The sequence below is a fragment of the Pinus tabuliformis genome, chromosome 6 (genome assembly GCF_031772625.1).
Source record: "Pinus tabuliformis cultivar Carrire ecotype Pingquan chromosome 6, CPIR1, whole genome shotgun sequence".
Lineage (NCBI taxonomy): Eukaryota > Viridiplantae > Streptophyta > Pinopsida > Pinales > Pinaceae > Pinus > Pinus tabuliformis.
In genome coordinates this window covers 2,006,314,472-2,006,334,479 of record NC_142292.1, presented here as the reverse complement: position 1 = coordinate 2,006,334,479, position 20,008 = coordinate 2,006,314,472, and positions in this window count along the sequence as shown.

Below are 20,008 nucleotides of genomic sequence, written 5' to 3'. Positions count from 1 at the left end.
AGGTCAAATATGGCTAAAAGCAAAAAAGGCCCTATTATATTGCAAATTAGGCCAAGTGTAGAAATTATGGAGTAGGTTTTAAACTGCTCATGAAATTTACTAAATCACAAGACTCAAATATACTCTAATACTCTGCAGAATTCAATTCACAATCGAGAACACAAATCATAAACACGTAAGAAGACATATCACACATGCATAGAGATTTATGTAGGGGAAAGCAACTGCTCAAAACCCCTTCCTATCTGTATTGCATTAATCAAAGAATAAAGATGTAAAACATATGCTTGTTCAAGCCTGAGCACAACCTGCAAGTGTATAGTCTATCTCTCTACATGACTGACTAACCCTGGCCAACACTTAGACAAATTTGAAGTCGTGCAAGCTCCTATTTATTTGCATTGTTCTTTGAGAAATTAGGCCCCTATCATTTAGTAAATTCCTCAAATTGAATTGTGCAATTCTTTAGGTTGACCTTCTGATTACATGCACCACCTGTACACATTGGAATAGTCTACGACTGATAGTACACTGCCTTGGAATATCCATCTCAATTGGGTAACTCGAATTATCTGCATGCATCAATTATTTTGGGATGATTGATTAGTTAACTGGTTGATCACTAAGTGTGGTTGAAGTCACACTTAGATAACTGACCTTCCCCTAGTTTCTCCAACAATTAGCACTAATTTAACTAACAATAACTCAATTTGACTAAATTAGATTGCTACAAATTAGTAATCAATCATGTTGAAATGAAATCAAGATTCTGCAACTTGAATTAACTAAGTTAACTGAGTGACAAGTGCCCTGTCACCTTAGTTAACTACCTTCAAGATTTATGCTGATGTGGAAATTTGAATTTTCTATAGTTCGACCAAGGCAAGGTCAAACTGAGATTTTCTTGCTGCATTTTCAACACCAAGGAGAGGCCTTTTGTAATTTTTTTACAGAATGTGTGTATTTTTTAATAGAAAGAACCATTTTGTTCTAGTTTTTTGAATTATTTTGTGTGGAAACATTTAATTGATTGTTTGTAAGTGAGCTCGGTAAAATATACTTGAGCGCAGATGTGTTGCAGGTGTTACACTTTAGCTCGAGAGGGATTTCACTTAGAGTGAATGCAAAGGAGGTTGTAGTGGTTGTAAAACCCATTGGATAGAGTTCAGGAGGGAGAGTGTCCAAGAACACAATTTAAATATAGAGGAATTGACTACATAGAGGAGGTTGAAATCCTTTGGAGCAGGGCCGAAGTCCCTTCATTTATAGTTGATGAATATTAGCTGTTGATCATGGATCAACAAGTAGATCAACGATCCAAAGAAATCAGAGTGGCATAGCAGAAGCGTGGCTATCATAATGTATTTAATAAGGACCAGAGTTGGATCGTTATGTGTAAGCTTGAAAGCAAAATACCAGAGGATTGAGAAGTTCCGAGACTTAATTCAATGAGGCTCCCGAAGACTTGTCGCATAACAAAGGTTGAGAACAAAGCATAGTAAAAAAGGGTTGAGACTTAGTTGATGAAATCTGTGGGGCTCTGTCATCGAACATAGGTCAATATTGATGGTTGACAGAAAACATCTGCGTCTCTTGGTGTCTATTACCCAGAGTGATTAAAAAGGAGGGATCACAAAGAAAGGTCGGGATGACTCAGCATCGGGGTGATGTGCTTAGATACGGTTAGAAGATATTAAGTTGCGAAGTGGATGTGAGTTCGTTTGAAACCAACACCAAGATGACGTGTCTCAAAGGTCTTCCCTAGAAGATCAAAATAGGTGTAATAAAAGGACAATTTGGGATGATTAGACACTGGGAGGATGTGGTAGCGAACCAATGTGGAGAGCATTGGGGTGAAGTGAAATTAATGAATTAGATGGAAATATTGACACGACCCACGAAGGAGTGTTGACTCCTCCCAGAGGTCAAAGCAACAGAGAAGTCAAAGGAAGTCATCACTTAATGGAGGCTGGGGAACAAAACGTTAGTTAACAAAGAATTTCACATCCCGGAGTTTGTCTCCTGGGAGTGTTGAGAGTGGGCAACAAACGAAAATGTTGGGATGATGTAAGGGCGAGATGATGTGTAGTGGTGGAGACATGGAGATGGAATATTGGTTGAAGAGACCAATAGAGCAAATGGCATGTCCTGGGCAGATAAAGATTTGTGCACCAAAGATTTGGGGCTTGGTCACATGAAATTGTGAAGTTAGAATGTCGAGGACCAAGGTTTATTTTGTTGGCTATATGTGTGGTTGCGAAGTAATGTTCGCCCAATGAAAGGAGCTTACTAATAAAGATGGGGGCCATGAGATAAGATTGGTCACGTATAAAGTAAAGGTAAAACTCCTCCCCGTGCTCCAATATAGTATCTTGTTCCACATTCATGATCCAGGGGCATATATTATATTAATTGGCTACACATGTTATATTATTAACAACTTGAAACCAATGGTTTTATAAAAGGGTTTTATTATACCTATATGGCTCCTCCCACTTAGGTTTAAAATAGACAGGTTTGGTAATAAAACAGAGTTATTTCATATAGTGGGTTGTATGGAAGCACCTGTCACATTCAAGAATAGAGATTTTTGGTCACATCTTAGCCACGCATGCATTAAAAAAAAAAAATATTAAGATATCTTAAAAATATAATGTTAGGGTCCCACCCTAACCTCCTTATTTATGTCTTGGGATCACGTCATAGTCAAAGAGTCAATAAAGCCCATATATTTTGTAAGTGGTTAACCCGAAATTAATGACGGGACCACAGTTAGTTGCAAATGGGCCGTAGCCGTAGTATTAGATAGATTGTATTAATAAAACTCACAGTATTGACCCATGGTATTGCATGTATGAGTCATATATAAAGGATAGAGACTCCCTGCGAGGAGCATCGTGTCTTATTTTGTAATCGAGCTCTGCTCTATTGGAGGTTGCCCCCTCGAAGAGGCATGTGAACATTGCTCTTTGAATAATAAAATCATTGCTATTCTGTGTTCTGGGTATCTTTTCTTCGCATATTCTGTGTTCTGGGTATCTTTTCTTCGCATATTCTGTATCTGGGTATTATTTTGCAGGTTAAGAGCATAACATATAACTATCCATAATTTAGAAAATCAAATTATTTTTATTAATTTATCATATTTTTATATTAAAATAATGGAGTTAGATTTTTTATTTTAACATCATAATTATGATTATATTAAATTTGAATGTATAAATTTTCATGAATCATTAAATTTAATAAAATTATCTTTTTATAAATATGTAAAATAATATTATCTTTAATCTTTTTCAATAACAATATAAAATTTTAAAGCAAATTAAGTAATTTATCCCATTTTTTTTTCTAATAATGTTATTTTCTTGACCTATAAACGTAATAATGCACAGGATGCACGACTTTAAATATTTGATTCTCAAATTTTAGGTATAATCAAGCAAAAATTAACTCTAGTGGGACACTTTCATAACGCCTATTCTTTTAAGTTTAATCAATTATGACCCGTTTTTATAAGGCTATATTTATTTTTGAGAGGATTTAATCAAAGTCACACTCTTGAGTGAAGTGACCCAATTTCCATAGGACTACATTTATTTTCTAGAAGTTAATTTTTGTAAATCAATTCATTATTAAAATTAATTTTTGTAAATTTATCAAACACTTTGCTTGAAACAAAGATTCCCCTCTAGGTTCTAGTTATTCGTGTTTGGTGCATTCAAAACTTGTAAATTAAATTATGATTAATTTAATTCTACTAAGTTTTCAAAATTTAAAGTATATATAAAATTTTATTTATAGTACATAACTCTAGTATATTTATTTAATATTAGGTAAGTCATAAGTTTATTTTTCACTTGATGATCAGTATTTTCGTTATTTAACTCTAGTATACTTATTTAATATTAGGTATATATTTTTAATATTAGGTATATGTTTTTAAGATCAATATAATTGATAAGTTTATTTTTCACTTGATGAACAATATTTTCTTTATTTAAAATATACATTGAGATTACACAAATGATAATATAGTAATATAAAAAAATGAGTTTTATTTCAAATTCTATGTTAAATTTGAGAATTTTGTAGTTTTATAATATGTAAAACATTATGTTTGAGAACTTATATAAATTAGTTAAATAAAATGAATTACCATCATTAAAATGTTGTAAATATTTAATAAATATTTTAATTTAATTTCAAAAAACTAATATAAATTAGTTAATTAAAATGAAAAATCCAATAAGAAGTTTAACCAAAATATTGACTAAAGTATTATGTATCCATGTTTTTCTATATATTATGATAATTTAGTATATAATTTATTTTGCTAGTTTAAGTTTAAATAAAAACTATATAGATTTTGGGGACTATAATAATTAGTCCCTGCCTGGACTATAGCGATCGATTGATCGTTGACTCTGTACCTTTTATTGCGGCCTTCACGTGGCCCGAGACAAAAATATTGTGGTAACTTTGTTTTATACAAAGTTTTCTGGCACCCTGCAGCAGTGATTTTTTCGTGCCTTCATTTTATCCAAAATTCATTTTATCCTAAGTGCAGTTGGGGCCAAAGTTAGAGAGGAAGCCAAGTGTTTGATGCATGTCACTTAGCTGTGGCACATGACATATTTACAATGCCATCAAGAATTTCATCGAGATCTAGTCCTATTCTGGATTGCAGAGATCTCAGAGGGCGGATCGAGCCGAGTTGAATGAAATGTAGATAAACATTGAACACATTCTTTGTATTTCCTGCTCCCAGACAGAACATCATTGTTTTCTTGGTGGTTTTTCCCTTCAGATTTCAGGTAGCTCTGTCTGTTTTTCCTTAACGGCTTTCATGTTGGGTTTTTAATGTAATCTGGATCTTTTCATAGCATCAATCTGCATTCACCCTGATATATACACAGTGTATATCTACAACACAGCTTGTATCCAATTTGGTTATGTGGGCGATTAACAGTATCTATTCCCTATATATATATATTTGATTTTTCCTTTTTCTCGGTTTGGTTATGTGGGTGATTAACAGCTTGCATTCCCCGCATTCTCAACTCGGCATATCTTTGTTTCGTATGCAATGTGCCTTGTGGGTGTCCTTGTTATTCCAATTTATATGCAAAGTTTCAAATCGTTTCTTTCTATGTATTTCAACGCTGAGTTTTGGGAATACTGTAAGTTATTTACGCTGAGTTTTGGGAATACTGTAAGTTATTTTTTCCTATATTACGCAAAATATTTAATTTACTCTAGCTCTTTATACAGAGCTTTATTGTGACTCAGAGTTTAATCCTCATTTAGTTTTGCGTTTTAGTTATGAATTTCATAAAATTTTTCTCTGTTAGAAAAAAGGGAAAAACTTCTTTGACAGATCCTTTAGAAATACTACGGGTTTTGCTATCTGATTAGGACTGTAACTCCTTATTTATTTGTGAGTTAAAGTTTCTCTGTTTCTTTTTCTTTCTGTTTGTAGTCGTGGGGGCTTTGCTTAATTAGATAGTGTGTTTGCCATGCATTGGTTTGATTATAATACAAGTAAATGATTTTGGTACCATATTTGGGAACCAATTTGAATATGCTAATCTGTAGCATATTTGTTCTCTTTTTGGTTTGAGAGAAATTCCTTCGGTTGAGAGACTAATCTCACTGTTTTTCCTTGTTTAATAAAGAACAGATGTTTAATAAAGGACAGACAAAGGTTTTACTCTATATCTAATATTGTGTTAACAATGTTTACGATCCTATCTCTTTCCATTTTTTTACTTCATATTACAGGGTTTTTGTCATTTCCCAATTTTACTTGTTGCTACAGGAATTTTGTCATTTTCCAGTTTTACTTCATGTTACAGGAATTTTGTCATTTTCCAATGTACTTCTATATTCAAGTACTATAATAATATTATTGATATCTAGCGATAGTTCTTTTCTGTAATTATAGAGAGGTTTTCTCATGTTACAGGAATTTTGTCATTTTCCAATGTACTTCTATATTCAAGTACTATAATAATATTATTGATATCTAGCGATAGTTCTTTTCTGTAATTATAGAGAGGGTTTTCCTTCAGTTTTTTCTATTATTGGGTTTTCCTTCAGTTTTTTCTATTATTACTATACTTTTACTCTTCAGTTTTTTCTATTATTGCTATACTTTTACTCTGGATGAAATATTTCAAAATTAAAATTAGAAAGAAGAGACTCTGTTCTTTTCAACAGTGATTTACATATATTATCAAGTTAAAATTCGGAGAATAACTTATACCAGAAATTCTTTACTTATCTGTTTACTATGTTCAGGATTGAATCTAAAACAAGATCCGCACTTTAATTTCCTTCTGCCATGAGATTACATGATTCGGTAAATGTTCAAGAAGGATTGAGTCTAAAACAAGATCCTCACTTTAATTTCCTCCCTGCGGTGAGATTACATGATTTGGTAAACGTTCAAGATTGAATCTAAAACAATATATATATTTTAATTTCCTCTCTGCCATGAGATTATATGATTTGGTAAATCTCCCCCATGCTACTCCTGACTTCAGGAGTGTTCTCTCTCCTCGTAGACTTTAATGTTTATTGGTTATCTGGTCTTTACCAGATATAGCTGTCTGACCCTTTAACGCAGTTTTTTTTCTTCTCCTGATCTCAGATACTTCTGTCCTCTTGATCCTTTCAGTACCCTTTAATTACCAGACATAGCTGTCTGACCCTTTAACGCAGTGTTTTTTTCTTCTCCTGATCTCAGATACTTCTATCTTCTTGATCCTTTCATTAAAAATAAAAAATACTAAGATTTAGTTTTGGAACAGATAACTATCTCCATAACTAATTACCTGGTAAAACAATATTTACTCATAACTGCAGAATTTATCATTCCATAATTAAATTCCAAAAATAATTTATAATTTAAAAATAATAACCATATTTGGTGGCCATAAAAATAAATAAATATTTGTATCAATGATGGATATTACGGTTTAATTTTATTATTAAATTAAATTTACACATTTCATATTTTAAAGAAAATAGGATTATAAATCTATATATTAGACATCAAAAATTTATCAAATTTGATTATTGGTTAAAGTTGCAAATTGAGTATTTTAAATAATGAGAAAGATAATGTTTTACTTAAAACTCTGTTTGATAGCGTAATATTTACTTGAAATGCATATTTAATTCACTAGTTAATTATGGTATTTCACATTCACTCCACGATTCTTTCATAATTCGATTAATATAAGTAGTTTTCAACTTTCCGTTATGAAAATGAATATATATTCTTTAAATTAAAAATAACTTTCAACTTCAATTAATTTATTTAGTAAATTATGAATTTTTACATTAAATAATTTAAGTTAAAAACATTTATCTACTTCTAACCTCCAATTTCTATCACTTGTTAATTTGTTTAGTAAATCATGAATTTTTATATTAAATCATTTAAGGTAAACACATTTACCTACTTTTAATAAATTATGAATTTTTACATTAAATAATTTAAGTTAAAAACATTTACCTACTTCTAACCCCCAATTTCTATCACTTATTAATTTATCTAGTAAATTATGAATTTTTATATTAAATCATTTAAGGATTGAGTCTAAAACAAGATCCTCACTTTAATTTCCTCCCTACGGTGAGATTACATGATTTGGTAAACGTTCAAGATTGAATCTAAAACAATATATATATTTTAATTTCCTCTCTGCCATGAGATTATATGATTTGGTAAATCTCCCCCATGCTACTCCTGACTTCAGGAGTGTTCTCTCTCCTCGTAGACTTTAATGTTTATTGGTTATCTGGTCTTTACCAGATATAGCTGTCTGACCCTTTAACGCAGTTTTTTTTTCTTCTCCTGATCTCAGATACTTCTGTCCTCTTGATCCTTTCAGTACCCTTTAATTACCAGACATAGCTGTCTGACCCTTTAACGCAATGTTTTTTTCTTCTCCTTATCTCAGATACTTCTATCTTCTTGATCCTTTCATTAAAACTAAAAAATACTAAGATTTAGTTTTGGAACAGATAACTATCTCCATAACTAATTACCTGGTAAAACAATATTTACTCATAACTGCAGAATTTATCATTCCATAATTAAATTCCAAAAATAATTTATAATTTAAAAATAATAACCATATTTGGTGGCCGTAAAAATAAATAAATATTTGTATCAATGATGGATATTACGGTTTAATTTTATTATTAAATTAAATTTACACATTTCATATTTTAAAGAAAATAGGATTATAAATCTATATATTAGACATCAAAAATTTATCAAATTTGATTATTGGTTAAATTTGCAAATTGAGTATTTTAAATAATGAGAAAGATAATGTTTTACTTAAAATACTGTTTGATAGGCGTAATATTTACTTGAAATGCATATTTAATTCACTAGTTAATTATGGTATTTCACATTCACTCCACGATTCTTTCATAATTCGATTAATATAAGTAGTTTTCAACTTTCCGTTATGAAAATGAATATATATTCTTTAAATTAAAAATAACTTTCAACTTCAATTAATTTATTTAGTAAATTATGAATTTTTACATTAAATAATTTAAGTTAAAAACATTTACCTACTTCTAACCTCCAATTTCTATCACTTGTTAATTTGTTTAGTAAATCATGAATTTTTATATTAAATCATTTAAGGTAAACACATTTACCTACTTTTAATAAATTATGAATTTTTACATTAAATAATTTAAGTTAAAAACATTTACCTACTTCTAACCCCCAATTTCTATCACTTATTAATTTATCTAGTAAATTATGAATTTTTATATTAAATCATTTAAGTTAAACACATTTACCTACTTTTAATTTGGTGTACAATATTTTATATTGATTAATATATAGACTATTGGATTTTAATTGTTTTTCAAATCTGAAAAACCATACACCACCTGCCATAACAGTCAACACATCGACCACCATTCAATTATTAACGCTCAATAAGACATTGTTGATTGCAGTAGAATGCATTGTACATATAAAGAAGAAAATGACAAATTGTATAGAGAAATTGTAAATATATAGAACTCTGGCCATACCAAAGTTCCTCAACCCTACACAATAATACATTTTACTGACCATGCTTACATAAGCCCATGTTGAATACCATGGCGAACCTAGAGTTTGTACAATCCTGAATAAAGGCCAGAGTACCATACTACTTTATTATTTATCATCCTAAATTCCTGTGGACATCAATAATTCATCACATGCATCCCCTAAAAGGAAATGGTTTCCGATGGTAATTGCTCAAATAATGCAACCAACCCAACCTACCATCCAAGGTATGCTTTCTTTCTGTATTGATTTCCCTTCTGTCTCTGCCGCTGCCGCTGCTGGTTCATACACAAGTATTGATTAAGGGACTACTACAATTGATATCATTCATTTTAATCTTACTAATTTAGGATTTGATTTACAGAGATGTCGCATCTGGGTCTTGTTGGGTTTTGAATCCTAAGTATTCCTTAAAAATGCAACAACGATTGAATTTTCTTTAATGAAGTTTAATTTACAGAAAAGATTCACCTGAAAAGACAGCTCTTTATAAATTCTAGTGCTCAGACGAGAAGGTTTGACATTCAGATTTCTAAATATTTTTATAAATTATACAAATTATGCAGCTCATCAAGTAAATTTCCCAGCAAAAAGTTTTAGAATTTTTTAATATTTGTTGTAAAATGCAGGTCAGGCACCAAGTCTAATGCAGGGCATGAATAAAACTTGAAAGTCTAAAAGAGGATCACTCCGATTTTTAATTTTTTCCTTCTTTTTAAAATGCGGCTAGTGAAGACGTATTCAGACTTCCAGATTTTTCTTTATAATGCAACTCCTGAATTAAACTTAAATTCACTTTCAACAAGCATTTATATTTTATTTCTTTATATTGCTCTAAGGCAATAAAATTTAATAAAATTCGAATTTACATAGGAAAAAGCAATTGGATATCTATATGGATTTTGACGGAAGATCTACATGACGATGGGGATGGGGTTTGAACTTGTTATTGAAGAAGAGCAAAGGTGCCACGGGACGAGCTATTGCAGCCAACGTGGCACCTACCAAGTACTCCACGATGGCAACAACACCGAATGTTGTTTTTTTTGCAATGCACGATGGCAACAAGGCCAAATTTAAGTGGTAAGTGCGGATGAGGGCGTATATTAAGGTCAGTTCATCACTTGTCTACTGCTTCTACTGGTTTGGTGGGCCGGGCACTAATTCAAGGTAGAGGTATTGGCTCTTGGGGGACGCTTCCTGGCTCACTATTTGACAAGATTCACATTGTGGGAGACTCCAAAATAGTTATAGATTGGGCTCTGAGCCACAATTTCATTATAATGCCTTGCCTACAACATTGGTTGCAGAATGCTCAAAATCTGATGGCCTCTTTCTCCAATTTCATTATAATGCCTTGCCTACAACATTGGTTGCAGAATGCTCAAAATCTGATGGCCTCTTTCTCCAACATCACCTTCGAGCATGTTTTTTGGGAGCAGAATCTGTGTGCTGGTGCTCTCTCCAAACATGATTCGATCCACTTTGACTCTCAGGTGGATGGCTCTGTCCGTGGATCTGGGACTTTCCTCTTCTAGCTCTAGGTTTTTTTTTTCTTTACTTGCTCTATTTTTCCTCTGATTTTTGGGTTTCTGATGCGGGCCTCTAGATCATGTGGAGGCTTATCGTAGTTCCTTTTTGTTTTGGTAGTTTTAGTTTTTCCTTGTCCCTGATTGGATAGTGGATCAATTTTAGATTGCATGGGGCAATTTTTAGTTCTTCTGGCCCATTGTGGAGCTGTGCCTATGTGCAACATTTGTTATGATGTATTTTTGGCGATTTCTGGAAGGTATGTTCCGGATTACTGCTCTTTCTTTTTGGTTTTCACTGGGCTATGGGGATAATGCGATCTGTATATGTAAACTTTGTTTTTCAATGAAAGCAGTTTGTTTTTTTCCTGTGAAATTGAGAAGGAAGTCAAATTTACAAGGAGGCAATTGCCATGAAAATCCCATGCCCTCCTAATGGTAATGGAAATGTTGAAGCAAGAACGGATATGTTGATGTTAAAACTGTAGAAAGGGTTAATGTCAAAATGGCAGGGATGGGTTTCTTCTATAGTTGATTTGTCTTCCTATTTCGAACTTGTCTATGTATGCAAGCGCTGATGTCCAAATTGTTAGGACGATACTTTCGGTCAACGAGCCCATTTTGATATTAAACTTAGTGGGCGGAGGATCAGGACCACGGACAAATAAATGCAATATATTTATCGCAAGTCTTCGTACTGTACTATTTATATTAAAATAAAGTTTATATTTTTGACAAATTAAAAATCAATAGGATTTCATAACAATTGTGATGTAAAAATCATGATTTCATATTTTTAAAAATAAACAGAAATTCGAATGTTTTTTAAAAATTATTTAACTTTAAATTTTTATGTAAAAGGAGTTGATTAAATTATTTATTAATATAAAGGCTATAATAGATAAATTAAATATATATTAAATAAAAGTTTTGGACAATTTGGATTTATTAATTTTTAAAGTTATAAGTAATTTTGATATCTAAATCCATAATTAATATTTTAAAGTGATTTATTGGTTTTTACGGTGAGTCTTTTTAGTGTGAATTAATCAACTACTATTTAAGAATTTTATATCTTAATAGTCATTTATAGGGATCTAATCTGGCTCACCACCACTGCTTTGCCAACAATAGACAAGACATGTTTATTAAAAAATAAAAAAAATTATTGTACTCTGACCAATATAATTCGTTTAAAAACAAATCTGCAAAAATAATTTGAAAACAATTTCAACCGACATCTTGTACTCTGACCAATACAATTTGTTTAAAAACAAATCTGCAAAAATAATTTGAAAACAATTTCGACCGACATCTTTTTATTACAAAATAAAAAATTACTCTTATGATTTCAGTATTTAAAAATAATTTCAAAAAAATTTCGGCCGTTATGCCATCTGCAACGTAGACCTTCTGGCAGGCCCCGGCAGGGACTACCGCTGCATGCAGCACTTGTTATTACAACATCTTAGCATGAAATGAAATATAAATTTGACATAGAGTAAATATAAATTCAGGAAAAGAATAAACTACACCCTCAAATCACAAAAAAAATGAATTTCTTAGTCTCTTATAAAAACATAAGGCTAACCACGGTTTGGACACTTATATTGTATTAAATTGTGAATGTAAAATTAAAACCATTTGACTATTAAACGATAGATATTCATGGATATACAAGGAGAGAACAACATAGTTATTGAGCTGAGAGACTCATTCTAAAGCCCAATGTGAAGGGGATGTGCAAGTATGTACATGCTCAACTTGGAGCTAATAAGTGTCCTCCTAAAATAAACATAAATATTCTCTAAATAGAAAAGCAATGTGGGCCATAATAAAAAAGAAAAAAGAATATGCTATGCTTGTCTATATGACCTAATATAATTTCATGTAAAGTTTAAATAAATTATTTCAAAATCTATGTTAACTAACTTATATGAATATCAGCTTCATATATCTTTATATAGAAAAAAATGTTAAAAGAAAATATTTTTATGTTGTATACAATAAAATATCCAATGTGAAAGGATTTTTTTATGATGGTGCGACTACACCCTTTTTGCAGCAATTTTGACTTCAGTTAGGGTTTCGCAAGTCTGCTAATATAGGTTGAGGGCTATGCCCTTATCCTCTTCACCTTGTGAGTGCCTTGGGGACCATCGTTTCACCTTTTTTTCGTCACCCTTCCTGGCATCTGGCACTGGGTCTTCCACTTGCACATCACGGTCAGTGGACAGGTTGGCAGATATGGAGGTAGATCTGGTTTACTATACGAACGACCTGTATGTATCTGTGCCCATCTAGACTACATCACCCCATCCCCTGTTGGATGTGTCACTATCTGCACCCCTAGTCTCCTTTGTTAGTTACCCTATGGTCGTTACATCAGATTTTCCAACTGGCCCTAGCTCCCCATGTCCAGATGTCTCTCTGCCTGCAGACTCGTAACCTTGGTCGGGTTCTGATTACCCTCCCCCTTCTCCGACATCCCTACATTTCTTGGTTACATGCCTTGACTCCACCACCCCCTCTTATTCCTCGGGTTATTCCTCTATTCCTCTTGTAGTCGATTTCCATCTCATTTCGCCATTGGAACCGATGTCTTTCCCCCTAGAACTCCTCCTCTTCAGCCGAAAACCCTTAACCACTTAGTTTCTGCCCCTCTCTCATTTGACTTCTTTGACGAACCCGCTATTAACTTCGTGGACTACGACTCTGACCCTAGGGTTGATGACTCCTTAGACCCCCCTCCCGAACCGTCCTCTGGTCCCCAGGTTAATGAGCATCCCAAAACAGGGAAGAAGTCCAAGTGTGTCAAAGAAAGGAACAAAGACGTCTCTCTCAAATTCGGTGAAGGGATTCAGATGGGGGATGTGGTTGATACTGCAGACCGTGTTCTTGTAGGGCATGTACCAGGGAAAACTTATTCCACTGCTAGGCTTCGATAATGTATCATTGAAATATGGGGATGGATACTCTCTGAATTTCCATTGGTTACCTCTCTCTCGCGTAGTTGGTTCACCCTTTGGTTTCAACGTTCATACTACACTACGTGGGTGCTCTCAAAATATTGGCATATCGAGCTTGCACCTGTCTTGCTCAAGCAATGGAGTCCCTTGTTTGATCCGGAGCGGGAGAAATTGGGGGCTGGTCCTATCTGGGTGCGGTTACTTGGTTTGTCACTACACTTCTGGTACGAAGACATCTTCAAGAACATTGGAAATGCACTAGGTACCTACCTAGATCATGAGAAATCATTCATTGTCTAGGGTAGTATGTCTTTGGCCCATATCCTGGTTCATCTTGATACTAGAGAAAGATTGGAGGAACAAATTACCCTTCACTGGAATCATTTCACCCGCATTCAGATTCTCAACTATGAATGGGTTCCCTTCAGGTGCAAACGATGCCACAAGATTGGACATTTATATAAGGAATTCCCCCTGGTAATATCTGTTCCTCCTCTGGAGAATGCGACTGATGGATTGGTAGACAAGTCGGTTTCACAAGAACAGTGGATGCCCTTAGCTCTTGGTAATCTGTCAAAGGAAAAGGCTCAGGAGAAGAAGCATGTCACCACTCCGGTTCATCCTCCCTTGCCTTCACTTATAAGATCTCGGGCGGCGACCACTGCAGTGCTCTAATCAGGTAACCCTGCCTCCTGTTCTTTTGATTCATCTCTTACTCTTTCTGATTCTTATTTGTCATCCTCTTTATCACATTGCATCTTGACATATGCACCTGCATCACCTCCCCTGTCTCGTTCCCTGGTACATCCACCTCCTATTTTCTCTAATATGCCTTCTTCCTTCTCACACCCCCCTTGACTGTCCCTCCAACGGAGGGATCATACTCTTTGCGCCCACCCCACTCCTACAACCTCTGCTCCTTGGAAAAATCCTCTTCCACAGATGTCTATGGAATTGGTATCATCCCTCCCCTTAAGCCCCCTAAATAATCTCGGGGCAGACACTCCTCCATATCCGAAGCCATTCATCAAGCTGGTATCGACATTGCTGAAGGTCGAAAAATCGCCATTGATTGGGTTCTTAGAGCACAAAGCCCCCTATCTTCATCTCCCCCATGAAGTGGTTATCCCTTAATTGTTGTCGGCTGGTTAGCCCTGCTAAAAACCTAGCCTTTAGGAGACTTATGGAAACTGAATGGGTCGATGTCCTATTCCTTCAACAAACCCTTGGCCTTATTGATATGGTTATACCTATGCTGGAATCACTTGTACCTAGATGGAAATTTCATGCCCTAGATGTTCGAGGGCGATCTGGGGTATTGCCATTAGATTTAATCCTAGATAGGTAAGACTATCAAATATTTGGGGCAGGAATGGATTCATTGGTGCATATATTTTCTCATCCGACCTAGCGATGGATCTTCGATTGATTATTGTGTATGGCCCCTACCACAACCGATTTGTATTTTGGGAACAAATCCTCAATTCAACCCTTTTACAAGTTGATAATACCATTTTGGGAGGTGACCTCAATTTTTCCATTGGACATGCTGAATCATAGGGGCATAATGCTTAGATTGATCCTTTATCTGATACTTTGGAGGCTCTTCTAGATGATCATTGGCTTATTGATATTCCCATGGCTCATCTTCAACCCACCTTGAGGAATCGAAGGACTAGAGATTCGATGTTGGCTCGAAGGCTAGATCATTTTCTCATCAAGGAACGACTCATTGGGACCCTCTATAACTAGAGGTAGAGGGTTGGATCAGGGGGCCTACCTGATCATTCTCCCATTTATCTTGAGATCGTTGGTCATGCTCACAAACCAAAATCTCCCTTTAAATTATATGCCACTTGGTTAAAGGATTTAGGCTATATCCGATTGGTCTCAAAATTTTTGAAATCTCACCCTCCTGATTCTGGTCGAACCATTTCGGAAGGCTTCTCCAACAACCTTCTTAAACTCAAGCAATTAACCATTTCCTGGGCCCATAACAAGAGAAAGATGGATGATATTAAACTCCAATCTATTGAGACTGGGCTTTCCAACCTGGAAGATGCTAATGGGATGGGCTATTTATCTATTGATACCAAGTCCCACCTCATTGAACTAGAGATCGAAAGGGATAAGATTCTAAAAGAAAGAGAGGTAACTTGGCGACTCAGGAGTTGAGCCATCTGGGTAAAAGAGGGAGATGATAATACTAAATTCTATCACCAATATGAAAATGGGTGTCGACCATCTCGCTGATGACCAATGAGGAAGGTCAGAGAGTTCACTCTTTCAATCATCTGGCATCACTCAGCACCTCACACTTTAGAAATCTTTACAAGGCCCCACAGGAAGCAACATTGGTGGAAATTATTAGGGTGGCAGGACTTTTTCCTCGGTTTGTTGATCAGGAGGCAAATAAGGATCTCTACACGCCGGTTTCTATGGGGGAGCAGGAGAATACCTTAAAATGTTTTAAAAAGGACAAGAGCCATGGCCCTAATGGATGGTTGGTCGAATTCTACTTGGCCTTCTTTGAATTACTGGGGGTCGAACCAGTGGTCGAATGTATGAGGCTCTCAATTCAACCTTCATTTCTCTCATCCCTAAATATGATTCCCTTGAGTCCTTCAATTACTTTCACCCCATCTCACTTTGCACTTTCATATATAAAATTATTGCCAAGATCATTACCATCCGACTTAAGCCCATCCTATTTGCACATATATCTCCTGTTATCTCAAAATCAAGCCCTGGAAGGCTGCAGACCAGGAAGACTTCAAGTAACTGTTTCAAACCAATCTTTTGACTAAGGCTTAGCCTCCTTAGCCTGAGAGGGCTCTCTCAAAGGGTTATTGATTTTGACTATTAATAAGATGGCTAACTCTTGTGGAATAACATTAAGGCTGGAAAAACATTAAACAAGTTTCCATTGGGCCTATGGAGTCAATCATACTTCAGTAAATAATGAGACTGCCTTTTCATAGAAGTCAGGGCATTTGGCATTTAGATGTTCAGAACACAAATCATACAAAACCACAGTTCATACATGCATACAGGAAGTCAGAGCATGATCAATGAATTCTGAGTGATTACACATATATGCAACTGTAAAAGACATTAAGGAAGGAATAAAACACCCATTCTAAACATGGAAATCCCTCATGAATCCTGAGAAGAAAAACAGTCAACTGATATTACTGAATTCTGTCTTTACATAAGCCAAAACAATACTCTGTTTTATAAAATATCCAACCCTCATTCTATCACTATCTTAGCTATATATAGAATTCTTATTCTACCTCATTCGAGTTTCCTCCTCCAGCATGAGGGGAATTTAATAACTCGATCCTTATCTCTAATGACACCTATCAGCTATTTAACTGACTATTAAATACAAATAAAGTGCTGACTGGAACTTTAAAAAGAAGTTCTAAATTAACTAGGACTCTAACTCTCTTTCCATGCCATAGTGGCTACTCCTCGTTCTTTGACACCTGGTCTTCTTTCAGTTTGGCTGAGATGGCTGAGATGGGTAATCAATACTCCATGTTGACCTTGGATGCTGACCCCTTTAACTGCTTCAGTGGTGTTAGGAGATATCCCTTGCTTTTCGGTTCCAGTTTTCCACAACTTGTTCGAATATACAGCAGCATGTCTTCTAGCCCTTTAATATCCCAAAAATATAGAACACTACCATGTTCCTGATGTGTTGGAGGCTTCATCGATGGACAAGTGTGCAGGCCAAAATTCCTTGTATGCAATTCATTTAATACCCCATGAACGGTGATAAAGTGGCTTTATAACAGAAACTTTAAACTTGAGTTAAAATATTCCACCTTTTTAAAGGTACACCTGTCTTGATCTGAACGGCTTTGATAGCTTCATTTGGTTTCTTACATATCCTTTAGGTGTTTCTTTTTGAAAATTCCCGCTCATATTACCAAACTGTTTGTCTGCGTTAAAACCATCACCTACAGCAGTTTCGTAGCGCGCTACGAAACTGCTGAATTGTTTAAAAGACGCAGTCTTCCTTTCATGGCTAAATGATCGCCAATGTTCATGGCTTAAGCACCTTACTCCTTTGATTGTTTTGAAAAGATTTGCTTGCAACTTTTCAAGAAACATATATTTCTCCTTTTATCAGTTGCAATAGCATTTCCAGAATGACCAGCTGAATCAGGGGCTCCACAAAGAAATAGCCCATTCCTCCATGTAACACTTTCTTCAATGACATTCTGCCCTTAATATCATTCTCTCCAGGTCTAATTACATCAAACTCAAATCCTAACTTCTTCCTTGCCTTTTTAGATTTGCCAAAGCAACTGCAATTATGTCTCTGTTTGATCCAAGCTCAATATCTGGAAGTGATCTGCTGTTTAAATCGAAAGCTTTTGATCCAGGATGTTCAACACAACCACCATTTACTTTAGCAAACTAGCTTTCTCCTTCAGATAGTTGAAAAAGCTCCTCAGTAATAAAACCTTCCGATGTATCAATAGTTACAATCTGACTGGAGCTGGAAGCCTGACTGCACGAAAGTGAACCATCTTCAACACTGATAAATGAGCCAACAGAATCATGAGTTATCAAAATAAGAGGAAGACTATCCATACTTTCTTTATAGAAGGACTCAGCTGTATTAAGAGATTTGATTAGTCCCTCGACAACTGAAAAGTTCAGTTGGGACTCATTTGTCCTTACCACCACTTCTTCAGTGCATTGATTTGCTTCTTCATAACTGCTAACATTTGTGGCATCAGTACAAGGAGGTTGTTCTATTGGAGTATCTGAAACAAATGTACTACTAGCTGCAGAGTTTTTTGCCACTAAGATAACCTCAGTACTTTTTGAATCGCTGCCACATTTGTCAACATTGACATCTTCAAGGATATTCCCATCCTCAAACTGTATTAAAGATTTTTCATTGCAAGACAGTTGGTCACCTTTAATTTCACCCATATCAACCAAATGAGGACTGAATTCTTTGTTTTCAATTCTAGTTTGAGATTGACTAGAGTTGAACTAACTTGATGAACCAGAGGTTTGGTTGGTGTTTTAGTCACAGGACTGATTAGGTAAATGTGAAAACATTGACGCAAGAAAAGCACTCTTTTCCATGCTATCAATAGCTTCCTGGTCAGTCAAAGAATTAACTGACAATAAAGAGCTCGCATGTTCTTCATTAATTTTAGTTTGCATTAGATGAGCAACAATGCGTTCACTATCTGATCTTCTATCTGTCAATATGATTTCATCAGACACCTCAGACGCATCATCATCAGATATAGAGCCGCAAATAGATAAATGAGATGAAATTGGTGCCAATTGCTCAGAACCTGAATGATAGTCATGCTCAGTAATTGGACCATCCACAATTTCACGCTCAAACCCTTTTTTTTTAGTTCTCTTTGCGTCTTTTGCTGGAATGACTGTATGGCCGGTTGTTAAATTGCGGAAGAATAATAGAAGCATAACTGCATGCGGGTTTTTCAACCAGTTCCCATTCATAAGCCGATCATTCTTGAAGTTAAATCCCTTGATGACAGGTCTTTCAGTCATTTCAGTTGACTCTGGTCCCTCAATCCGCAGTTTAATATCTGGCTCCTGAAAACGTGAGCTGTTGAAACTGTTTTCTGATGCATTCAAACCTTGGCTTTTAATATAAAAGTTTTGGACATCTAGTGGATTCAAACTTTGATCATTAAGATTCTTTGCTATCCGCTTTGCTGCTGCAATCTCAAGTTCGCTTGCAACAACACCATACGAAGTACCTGCAATTGAGCACTTAATGAAATCCATCTGATTGCAAGTTAGGGTCCCTGTTTTATCCGAGAGAATGGTATCTACCTGTCCTAGCTCCTCAATCAAATTTGAAGGCTACAGAATACGTGTCAAGACTGACATGTAAGACCTTGCACATGTTATCCCCGTAAAATTCTTGCAGAAAATATGACAGCTGTGGTGAGATGCGCTATGGATTCGAACAAATCCCCAATTTCGTAGCACAACCAATGCAAAATATGAATTATGCGCTACGAAATCACCTAAACATGTTGCGCTGCGAAACTGCTAAAAGGATTTATGTGCTTTACCATCAAACAAATGTAAGACATTTGGCATTGAAATTTTGTCAGTGATAACAGTGGCTCCACTTGGGATAGTGTGCCCTTGCGGTACACTAAGAACCTGCAGTTCCAGTGCCTTATAAAATTTATTTGACAAACATCTTCTTTAAGTTCCTTGGGTGTTCACCTCGGGCTTGAACTTGATGATCACTGTGGAAGAAAGAAATCTATATCTACTGAAAAATGCTCAGTCAACCTTGAGCTTATTTGCATTATCCTACCTACCTACCTTATCAATTTCAAACTTCTTTCAGCTCAATCAATGTGAAATTTCCAATGTAGCCAATCACT